Here is a 12,658-nt window from a genome sequence, read left to right on the forward strand (position 1 = left end):
GTGACCTTCCAGCGGGTCACATTACATTTTTCTTATTTATTTTTATTTACTACTATAAAAAGTGTATGTGTATATATATATATATATGTGTGTGTGGTGTGTGTGTGTGTGTGTGTGTGTGTGTATATATATATATATATATATATATATGTATATATATATATATATATGTTCGATGGCATGTGTAGCTGCAGATAAACATGCTGTGCACAGTCCGCCGTCTGGTGTTGGGCTCGGAGTGTTACAAGTTGTTTTTCTTCGAAGAAGTCTTTTCGAGTCACGAGACCGAGGGACTCCTCCCCTTTCGGTTCCATTGCGCATGGGCGTCGACTCCATCTTAGATTGTTTTTTTTCCGCCATCGGGTTCGGACGTGTTCCTTTTCGCTCCGTGTTTCGGGTCGGAAAGTTAGGTAGAATCTCGGAAAAAATCGTCGGTATTGTTTCGTTCGGTATCGGGTTAGTTAGAACAAATCGACACTGAATCTTGAAGAGCTCCGGTGGCCCTTTGGGGTAATTTCGATCCCCCGTTGGGGCCTGGTCGGCCCGACCGTGTGCGACTTCAAGACTGATGGAACGGACCCCGTTCTGCTTCTGTCCTAAATGCCATAACAAATATCCGTATACGGATCAGCATCTGGTCTGTAACTTGTGCCTGTCCCCGGAGCACAAGGAGGATACGTGTGAAGCCTGTCGAGCGTTTCGGTCGAGGAAGATGCTCAGAGACCGAAGAGCCAGAAGATTGCAAATGGCGTCCACGCCGACAGGACAACATTGGCTCGAGGACGAAGAGGAAGCGTTCTCCATCCACAAGTAGGATTCGGGGGAATCCGACGCCGAAGACATGACATAACCGTGAGTAAGACGTCGAAAATTAGGACTCATGAAAAGTCCACAAAAGCCCAGGGGACGCCACTGCCAACAGGCCATGGCTTAATCCAAAAACTAGGTGACCGAGCCAAGGCACCGAAAAAGGGCATGCTGGTGTCGAAATCATCCGACTCCGGTCGTGATACCGCCACACAGCAACCTCGGAGCCGAGACACCGGCTCCGAGAAAATTCGGCGCAGAGACAGCGGCACCGAAGATGTTCGGCACCGAGATACCGTGCCGAAATCAAAAATCTTCTTCGGAGCCTAAAAAGCCTACCGAAACGGTTTCGGTACCGAAAAAATCCTCGGAACCGAAAATTAGTTCCTATACAGAGGAACAAGGACTAAACACCCAATTGCATAGATTTGGTGAAGAGCTTCAAACTGTAGAAACTGACTACACTCAAAGGAGGCTTCACATCCAGGAAGACACAGGGAAGATAACCACTCTTCCCCCAATCAAGATGAAAAGGAAACTTGTTTTCCAACAAGGGGACAAGCAACCACAAGCAAAGGTGGTAAAGAAAGTAACACCACCACCTTCTCCACCACAATCAACACATGCATCACCGGCGCAAACTCCACCACTAACGCACTCACCAGCTCATACCAAAATGAGCCAGGATGATCCCGATGCATGGGACCTCTACGACGCCCCAGTGTCTGACAATAGTCCAGACTCATATCCAACTAAACCGTCACCACCTGAGGACAGTACATCATATGCACAGGTGGTCGCAAGGGCAGCCGAATTCCACAATGTCTCACTACATTCGGAACCTATTGAGGATGACTTTCTCTTTAACACCCTGTCCTCCACCCATAGCCAGTATCAAAGCCTTCCCATGCTCCCAGGAATGCTAAGGCACTCAAAACAAATATTTCAGGAGCCAGTTAAAGGCAGAGCCATAACTCCAAGGGTGGAGAAAAAATATAAGGCACCTCCCACAGACCCAATATTTATTACAACACAACTAACACCGGACTCAGTAGTTGTGGGGGCAGCTCGTAAAAGAGCCAATTCTCATACATCAGGCGACGCACCACCTCCAGACAAGGGGAGCCGCAAGTTTGATGCAGCGGGAAAAAGAGTTGCAGCACAAGCAGCAAATCAGTGGCGTATCGCCAACTCGCAAGCACTCTTGGCAAGATACGACAGGGCTCATTGGGATGAAATGCAACATCTCATCGAACACCTTCCCAAGGAGTTCCAAAAAAGAGCGCAACAAGTGGTGGAAGAGGGACAAAGTATCTCGAACAATCCGATACGGTCTTCCATGGATGCAGCCGATACAGCTGCAAGGACAATAAACACTGCAGTCACAATACGGATGCACGCTTGGCTGCGCACTTCTGGGTTCAAACCCGAAATCCAACAGGCTGTGCTCAGTATGCCGTTTAATGAACAGCAATTGTTTGGGCCGGAGGTGGACACTGCCATTGAAAAAATAAAAAAGGACACCGATACAGCCAAAGCCATGGGCGCACTCTACTCCCCGCAGAGCAGAGGCACATTTCGGAAGACACCTTTTAGGGGAGGGTTTCGGGGTCAACCCACAGAAACCAACACTTCACAAACAAGACCACCTACCTACCGGGGTCAATATCAAAGGGGAGGTTTTCGGGGACAATATAGAGGAGGCCAATTCCCAAGAAGTCGGGGAAAATTTCAAGGTCCCAAAACCCCTCAAAATAAACAGTGACTCACAAGTCACACAACCCCATCACACAACACCAGTGGGGGGAAAACTAAGCCAATTCTACGAATCTTGGGAAGAAATAACAACAGACACTTGGGTCTTAGCAATTATCCAAAATGGCTATTGCATAGAATTTCACAAATTCCCTCCAAACGTCCCACCGAAAACACACTATGTCAAAACAGCATATAGATCTTCTAGGACTAGAAGTTCAAGCATTACTACAAAAGGACGCAATAGAATTAGTACCAAGCCTACAGAAAAACACAGGAGTTTACTCACTGTATTTTCTAATACCAAAGAAGGACAAAACTCTGAGACCAATAATAGATCTCAGAACACTAAATACCTACATCAAATCAGACCACTTTCACATGGTCACATTACAAGACGTAATCCCACTGCTCAAACAGCAAGACTACATGACAACATTAGACCTAAAGGATGCGTATTTCCACATACCGATACATCCTTCCCACAGGAAATACCTAAGGTTCGTATTCAAAGGAATACATTACCAATTCAAAGTGTTGCCATTCGGAATAACAACTGCGCCAAGAGTCTTTACAAAATGCCTGGCAGTAGTAGCTGCACATATCAGAAGGCAGCAGATACACGTGTTCCCTTACTTAGACGACTGGTTAATCAAGACCAACACGCTAACAAGGTGTTCACGTCACACACAGTATGTCATACAGACCCTTCACAAGCTGGGTTTCTCCATCAACTATGCAAAGTCACACCTTTTGCCGTGTCAAACACAGCAATACTTAGGAGCGACAATCAACACAACAGAAGGCATAGCCACTCCAAGTCCACAAAGGGTTCAAACATTTCACAAGGTGATACAGGCCATGTATCCAACACAAAAGATACAAGCAAAAATGGTATTAAAACTCCTAGGCATGATGTCTTCATGCATAGCCATTGTCCCAAACGCAAGATTGCACATGCGGCCCTTACAACAATGCCTAGCATCACAATGGTCACATGCACAGGGTCAACTTCTAGATCTGGTGTTGATAGACCGCCAAACATACATCTCGCTTCTATGGTGGAACAGTACAAATTTAAACAAAGGGCGGCCTTTCCAAGACCCAGTGCCACAATACGTCCTAACAACGGATGCTTCCATGACAGGGTGGGGAGCACACCTCAATCAACACCGCATCCAAGGACAATGGGACATACATCAAAGGAAGTTTCACATAAATCACTTAGAACTGTTAGCAGTATTTCTAGCGTTGAAAGCATTTCAACCCATGATAACCCACAAATACATTCTTGTCAAAACAGACAACATGACAACAATGTATTATTTAAACAAACAGGGGGGGGGACACACTCGACACAGTTGTGTCTCCTAACACAAAAAATATGGCATTGGGCAATTCACAACCACATTTGCCTAATAGCACAATTTATTCCAGGGATCCAGAACCAGCTAGCAGACAATCTCTCTCGGGATCACCAACAAGTCCACGAATGGGAAATTCACCCCCAAATACTGAACACTTACTTTCAAATTTGGGGAACACCTCAAATAGATCTATTTGCAACAAAAGAAAACGCAAAATGCCAAAACTTCGCATCCAGGTTCCCACACCATCAATCCCAAGGCAATGCTCTATGGATGAATTGGTCAGGGATATTTGCGTACGCTTTTCGTCCTCTCCCTCTCCTTCCATATCTAGTAAACAGATTGAGTCAAAACAAACTCAAACTCATACTAATAGCACCAACATGGGCAAGACAACCTTGGTATACAACACTACTAGACCTGTCAGTAGTACCTCATGTCAAGCTACCCAACAGACCAGATCTGTTAACACAACACAAACAACAGATCAGGCATCCACACCCAGCATCGCTGAATCTAGCAATTTGGCTCCTGAAATCCTAGAATTTGGACACTTAGACCTCACTCAAGAGTGTATGGAGGTCATAAAACAAGCTAGAAAACCTTCCACTAGACACTACTATGCAAATAAATGGAAAAGATTTGTTTGTTACTGCCATAATAACCAAATTCAACCATTGCACGCATCTCCAAAAGATGTAGTAGGATATTTACTACATTTGCAAAAATCAAATCTAGCTTTCTCTTCAATAAAGATACATCTCACCGCAATATCTGCTTACCTGCAGATTACTCATTCAACTTCCCTATTTAGAATACCTGTCATTAAAGCGTTTATGGAAGGCCTAAAGAGAATTATACCACGAAGGACACCACCTGTTCCTTCATGGAACCTCAACATTGTCTTAACAAGGCTCATGGGTCCACCTTTCGAACCCATGCATTCTTGTGAAATGCAATACTTAACGTGGAAAGTTGCATTTCTCATTGCCATCACATCTCTAAGAAGAGTGAGTGAGATTCAGGCATTTACCATACAAGAACCATTTATTCAGATACACAAAAATAAGGTAGTTCTGAGAACAAATCCAAAATTCTTACCAAAGGTTATCTCACCGTTCCACTTAAATCAAACAGTAGAATTACCAGTGTTCTTCCCACAGCCAGATTCGGTAGCTGAAAGAGCACTACATACATTAGACATCGAGAGCACTAATGTACTACATTGACGGAACAAAACAAATTAGGAAGACAAAACAACTATTTATTGCCTTTCAAAAACCTCATACAGGAAATCCAATTTCAAAACAAGGCATTGCCAGATGGATAGTTAAGTGTATTCAAGCCTGCTATCTTAAAGCAAAAAGAGAGCTGCCTATTACACCAAAGGCACACTCAACCAGAAAGAAAGGGGCTACCATGGCCTTTCTAGGAAATATTCCAATGAACGAAATATGTAAGGCGGCCACATGGTCTACGCCTCATACATTTACTAAGCACTACTGTGTAGACGTGCTATCCGCACAACAAGCCACAGTAGGTCAGGCTGTACTAAAAACATTATTTCAAACTACTTCAACTCCTACAGGCTGAACCACCGTTTTTGGGGAGATAACTGCTTACTAGTCTATGCACAGCATGTGTATCTGCAGCTACACATGCCATCGAACGGAAAATGTCACTTACCCAGTGTACATCTGTTCGTGGCATGAGTTGCTGCAGATTCACATGCGCCCACCCGCCTCCCCGGGAGCCTGTAGCCGTTTAGAAGTAGATCTTAAACAATTGTACATTTGTAAATATATTACTTTAACCTTTATTATGTACATATGTATTCATTCCATTGCATGGGCACTATGATTAACATACACAACTCCTACCTCACCCTCTGCGGGGAAAACAATCTAAGATGGAGTCGACGCCCATGCGCAATGGAACCGAAAGGGGAGGAGTCCCTCGGTCTCGTGACTCAAAAAGACTTCTTCGAAGAAAAACAACTTGTAACACTCCGAGCCCAACACCAGACGGCAGACTGTGCACAGCATGTGAATCTGCAGCAACTCATGCCACGAACAGATGTACACTGGGTAAGTGACATTTTCCATATATAATACAATGACAAATCAAACCAAAAAAATCAATTAACAAATACAAAATACATTTACTAAAATATAAAATTAAAAAATACAATTGTATGTATATGTATACATTAAACAAATATTATATGACAAACAGTATTAACAAAATAGTAAAGTCTGTGAATAATGGATATACTATTTCTACTCCAATTTGTACAACTGTAGGGAAAGCGTTAGACTCCAGAGGGGTAAAATTTACTATTCCCACTCCAGTCTGTGCAACAGTAGGGAAAGCGTTGGACACTGATGGGGTAAAATACACTATTCCCACTCAAATCTGTGCAACAATAGGGAAAATGCTAGACTCCAGAGGGATAATATCTACTATTACCACTCCACTTTGTGTAGCAGTAAAGAAAGTAGTTCACTTCAAACACGTAACATATTTTAATAACTATTAAGTCACCAAAACTATAAAAGTGTTAAACTTTATTATGTATGCATAATATGAACAAATTTAACATAGTAAATAATCAATAAAATAATAGTTATTAATTAATGATTATTTTACTCAGCAAACTTCCCACCCTATTCCCCTTCAAACACAACTTGCAACTAATATATAACATTGAAAATATATCTGTTAAATAATTTACATAATTATACATCAATTTTATTCTTTAATAAAACTTCATAATTATTACTTAACTTTCCACATACTCTAACAACCTGCACCTAAAATGTAACTTAAAAAATATAATTACACAATTCACATAATTATCAATTAAATTATTAATACTAAATTAATAATTATTAATCAGTTAACTTCCCACCATATACCCATACAAACCCAACAACCCACACCTAAATATAATTCAAAAAATAATTAAAGAATTTGCATAATTATAATTAATCAATATTTTTTTAATTAATGTTGAATAACTTCCCATCCTGTACAACTGCAACCCTCACAACCCGATACAACACTATAATTTACTATTAACAATTAAATTAAAAATTATAATTAACTTAAAATTACAAACTATTCATACTTAACAGCAATTATACAAACAACATATAACATACATATAAAATATGAACTAAAGCACTTAGATAATTAAACATGATATTATTACAACTATATTACTGAAAACGCTGTTAACAGATATTATTGAAACAATATTACTTACCTAAAAAAACGATGTTCTTGCCAACAATATTCCTGCATCACGAAATTTGTGTGTCACGATATTAAAAACTCAATATTTATATAGCTCAGTATTTATAATCCAATATTTTGTCCAAACACCAGTTGCGTTCTACTGGGAATAGTTACATTTCTTCAGTGGAGAGAACATGTACAGGCCATCTTTGTGTTCTTGGCACTGTCTTCCTCGATTGTGAGGTTTGTGTTCATAGTAAATCCAGATGACCTGGCATTCGGTAACAGTTGGAGTTCGAAACCGTGTAGGTTCATGTCATTGACCCCAGTTCCAATGATTTCACGTATTTTTGATCCTGGCAAAAAACAGGAATGTTGTCTTGAGTTGAGCTTTGGTGTGTGCTATACACACAGCCTTAGATTAGTTGCAGGGCAGGGAAGGAGGCATTGGAAGTTGGAATCCGTGGGACTCTGCTGATGGGGATCTTCTGGAACCTGGAGATGCCTATGCCACCACCAGAAATCCATCAAAGTATAATCTCACTTAGACCAATTGCCCTTCATAATCATTAATGTCTCCACAACAGAATAGAGACTCCACTTTGTAGGATCACTAGTACATTTTTTTACTGAAACAATACCAAGTATCTGCCATGAAATTTGCAGAAGTTCAGGTTTAGTGGAAGAAATCTAATTAGGACAGCAGTCACCAGATACATTTGGGACCAGATTAAGCAGTGAACATTTGGACCCCTCGCATGCTGCAAGAGTCCCGATGTATCTGTTGGCTGCCGGCCTCTGATGTGTGTATGAACGCCAATAAGGCCAGAAGTTTCAAGCTGATCATATGCCTTAACTTGGTGTTACCAGGAAGAACATTTAAAAATGTCCTAGCTGGAATTGTGAAGTTCAGTGTAAAGAAAATGGCTAAAATTTAACTCTGATAAAACAAAAGTAATGGTGTCTGTAGGAATGGATGGAACTTTTAAGCTTGGTCTGTACAAGCCTCCAAGATGAAACTTTGGGTTAAAAAATGTATACAGAATTAGCAGTGATTCCACAAACTAACACTACAGTAACCGCAGGCTGCTGTTTCCTAGTAATCTAGAATGGCTTGGTGCTGGTAGGGGAGGATTAAGGTAATGCTTTTACATAATTGAGCTGAAGAAGACCAAATAAGTACTATATGATACAGATGCTGCTGTCCGGCGCGTGTGTGTGTGTGTGTGTGTGTGTGTGTGTTTCAGAGTACAAATATATTTCAGAATTTGTCAACATTTGGCCCAGTTTAAACTGATTTGTATCTCAAATCAAGCTACTTAGTCCTCTTGTTTAGTTGTGTTACATGGCGTTCACTTTGCACCGTATTGCCACATCGGAGCACTCTGAGACACACTGCAAGCATGGATTCACAGTCGCTGTGAGCAGACTGAGTATTATGTGTCAGTGAAGATGCACTGGTAGGTAAGTTGTTGGCCCTGGTGGGTAATGACTCCTCCTTTGGCAACTCAAATGGCCAGTTTACACAAATAGTTCACCTTCATACAGAACCTTTCTATCTGGTGAGCTTCGGTCTGTGGTTTTTGAGTGCAGATGCCATGCATAGGACTCCACACATCATACACTCCTGCAGTCCGCATATGAGTAAGAGTATGGCCACCAATGGGAGGTTCGATTGCCTCAGGTCAGAGTTGGGTTTTTAGGATTTTTTTTTGTTTTTACATGATCCAAACTGTTATGAGGGCCTCCATGTGACCCCTAAAATGTACAAGTGATCGATCTACATAGTTAGTTTTTCCTTTTTTTTTTTTTTTTTCCTGCTATGCTGAGTGGGGCTGGATGGATAAGCGTGAGAGAGAGTGACTCAATGTAGAAGCGAGTGCCATGGTTATGAGGTTTGTGTGCATGCATTCTTGAAAATAGGAGAAAACATGCAACGCTTATATAAAGTTTAGTGTAGCTTTATGAGGCTAACGAATGTGACTGTGCACAAGAGCATTAAAGGAGCACACAACTAACCACTTTGAAGTCTGAGGTCCTTTTCTTGTTGACTGAATGACAGACTGAGTTTGAGGATTTAAAAAGCTCATATCTGAAGACCACGCTCAGTCCTCGGGAGCACACTACAAAAACTCACCCTCCTATCAGCAGTGTTCTAGCTCAGTGGTTCCCAACCTTTTGACTTCTGAGGACCACTTTATCATTACTGGGACCCGGGGACCACCAGTGAATCATAATTGGGATCTGGGGACCCCTCTACTGATTCATTACTGAAAGCTAGGGACCTAATCTGTTAATACTATTTAATTTTCTAAGCAGACGCAGACCCCCGGAGGAGGCTTCGCGGACACCCAGGGGTTCATGGACCACAGGTTGGGAACCACTGCTCTAGCTCTTTTACTCCCAGGTGGTCTATCCTGTATGGAGAAATACACCCCAAAGCCAATGATAAACATGCCTCTACCACCTGGAACTGAGCTGCTCTTTGTTCCTTCAGCCCTCAGTACGGAGGGCTGTGTGTAACCCTGTGGTCAGTGTTGCAAATGCCAATCTGGCCAGCCGCTCCATCCTTTCACGTTTTAATAATTCAGGGCCATTCGTTTGCTAGTGACACGTCTGTAAACCTATAAAAACGCTTCAGTTTGTCTTGTGCTCTACATCTGAGGAGTGTCCTGTCCGATTTATATCTCGCTTGTAAAAACTTTTCTCAGTCATGTGATTTGTCCAGGATTCAGAGCACTGAAATAATTCCACGCAGTTATGGAAGAGTGTAAGGAAATGCCTCCTTGGCATGGTTGCCCCCTGACTTTTTGCCTTTGCTGATGCTATGTTTACAATTGAAAGTGTGCTGAGGCCTGCTAACCAGGCCCCAGCACCAGTGTTCTTTCCCTAACCTGTACTTTTGTATCCACAATTGGCAGACCCTGGCATCCAGATAAGTCCCTTGTAACTGGTACTTCTAGTACCAAGGGCCCTGATGCCAAGGAAGGTCTCTAAGGGCTGCAGCATGTCTTATGCCACCCCGGAGACCTCTCACTCAGCACAGACACACTGCTTGCCAGCTTGTGTGTGCTAGTGAGAACAAAACGAGTAAGTCGACATGGCACTCCCCTCAGGGTGCCATGCCAGCCTCTCACTGCCTATGCAGTATAGGTAAGACACCCCTCTAGCAGGCCTTACAGCCCTAAGGCAGGGTGCACTATACCATAGGTGAGGGTACCAGTGCATGAGCATGGTACCCCTACAGTGTCTAAACAAAACCTTAGGCATTGTAAGTGCAGGGTAGCCATAAGAGTATATGGTCTGGGAGTTTGTCAAACACGAACTCCACAGCACCATAATGGCTACACTGAAAACTGGGAAGTTTGGTATCAAACTTCTCAGCACAATAAATGCACACTGATGCCAGTGTACATTTTATTGCAAAATACACCCCAGAGGGCACCTTAGAGGTGCCCCCTGAAACTTAACCGACTGTCTGTGTAGGCTGACTAGTTCCAGCAGCCTGCCACACTAGAGACATGTTGCTGGCCCCATGGGGAGAGTGCCTTTGTCACTCTGAGGCCAGTAACAAAGCCTGCACTGGGTGGAGATGCTAACACCTCCCCCAGGCAGGAGCTGTAACACCTGGCGGTGAGCCTCAAAGGCTCACCCCTTTGTCACAGCCCAGCAGGGCACTCCAGCTTAGTGGAGTTGCCCGCCCCCTCCGGCCACGGCCCCCACTTTTGGCGGCAAGGCTGGAGGGAACAAAGAAAGCAACAAGGAGGAGTCACTGGCCAGTCAGGACAGCCCCTAAGGTGTCCTGAGCTGAGGTGACTCTAACTTTTAGAAATCCTCCATCTTGCAGATGGAGGATTCCCCCAATAGGGTTAGGATTGTGACCCCCTCCCCTTGGGAGGAGGCACAAAGAGGGTGTACCCACCCTCAGGGCTAGTAGCCATTGGCTACTAACCCCCCAGACCTAAACACGCCCTTAAATTTAGTATTTAAGGGCTACCCTGAACCCTAGAAAATTAGATTCCTGCAACTACAAGAAGAAGGACTGCCTAGCTGAAAACCCCTGCAGAGGAAGACCAGAAGACAACAACTGCCTTGGCTCCAGAAACTCACCGGCCTGTCTCCTGCCTTCCAAAGAACTCTGCTCCAGCGACGCCTTCCAAAGGGACCAGCGACCTCTGAATCCTCTGAGGACTGCCCTGCTTCGACGACGACAAGAAACTCCTGAGGACAGCGGACCTGCTCCAAAAAGACTGCAACTTTAGCCAAAGGAGCAGCTTTAAAGAACCCTGCAAGCTCCCCGCAAGAAGCGTGAGACTTGCACCACTGCACCCGGCGACCCCGACTCGGCTGGTGGAGAACCAACACCTCAGGGAGGACCCCCGGACTACTCTACGACTGAGTACCAAAACCTGTCCCCCCTGAACCCCCACAGCGCCGCCTGCAGAGGGAATCCCGAGGCTTCCCCTGACCGCGACTCTCTGAAACCTAAGTCCCGACGCCTGGAAAAGACCCTGCACCCGCAGCCCCCAGGACCTGAAGGACCGGACTTTCACTGCAGAAGTGACCCCCAGGAGTCCCTCTCCCTTGCCCAAGTGGAGGTTTCCCCGAGGAAGCCCCCCCTTGCCTGCCTGCAGCGCTGAAGAGATCCCTTGATCTCTCATTGACTTCCATTGCGAACCCGACGCTTGTTCTAACACTGCACCCGGCCGCCCCCGCGCCGCTGAGGGTGAAATTTCTGTGTGGGCTTGTGTCCCCCCCGGTGCCCTACAAAACCCCCCTGGTCTGCCCTCCGAAGACGCGGGTACTTACCTGCTGGCAGACTGGAACCGGGGCACCCCCTTCTCTCCATTGAAGCCTATGCGTTTTGGGCACCACTTTGAACTCTGCACCTGACCGGCCCTGAGCTGCTGGTGTGGTAACTTTGGGGTTGCTCTGAACCCCCAACGGTGGGCTACCTTGGACCAAGAACTGAACCCTGTAAGTGTCTTACTTACCTGGTAAAACTAACAAAAACTTACCTCCCCCAGGAACTGTGAAAATTGCACTAAGTGTCCACTTTTGAAATAGCTATTTGTGAATAACTTGAAAAGTATACATGCAATTGAAATGATTCAAAGTTCCTAATGTACTTACCTGCAATACCTTTCAAACAAGATATTACATGTTAAATTGAACCCGTGGTTCTTAAAATAAACTAAGAAAAGATATTTTTCTATAACAAAACCTATTGGCTGGATTTGTCTCTGAGTGTGTGTACCTCATTTATTGTCTATGTGTATGTACAACAAATGCTTAACACTACTCCTTGGATAAGCCTACTGCTCGACCACACTACACAAAATAGAGCATTAGTATTATCTATTTTTACCACTATTTTACCTCTAAGGGGAACCCTTGGACTCTGTGCATGCTATTCCTTACTTTGAAATAGCACATACAGAGCCAACTTCCTACAAAGAGTCACTCAGGGAATTTTTTTTACCTGTAAA

General features: G+C 43.9%; 1 protein-coding gene across 2 annotated transcripts in view; it reads left to right on the forward strand.

Annotated features, from left to right (window-relative positions):
• USP5 (ubiquitin specific peptidase 5) overlaps nt 1-12,658 on the forward strand; it is a 187,944-nt gene that overhangs the window by 51,274 nt on the left and 124,012 nt on the right. The window lies entirely within an intron of this gene.

The sequence above is a fragment of the Pleurodeles waltl genome, chromosome 7, assembly GCF_031143425.1.
Source record: "Pleurodeles waltl isolate 20211129_DDA chromosome 7, aPleWal1.hap1.20221129, whole genome shotgun sequence".
Taxonomy (NCBI): Eukaryota; Metazoa; Chordata; class Amphibia; order Caudata; family Salamandridae; genus Pleurodeles; species Pleurodeles waltl.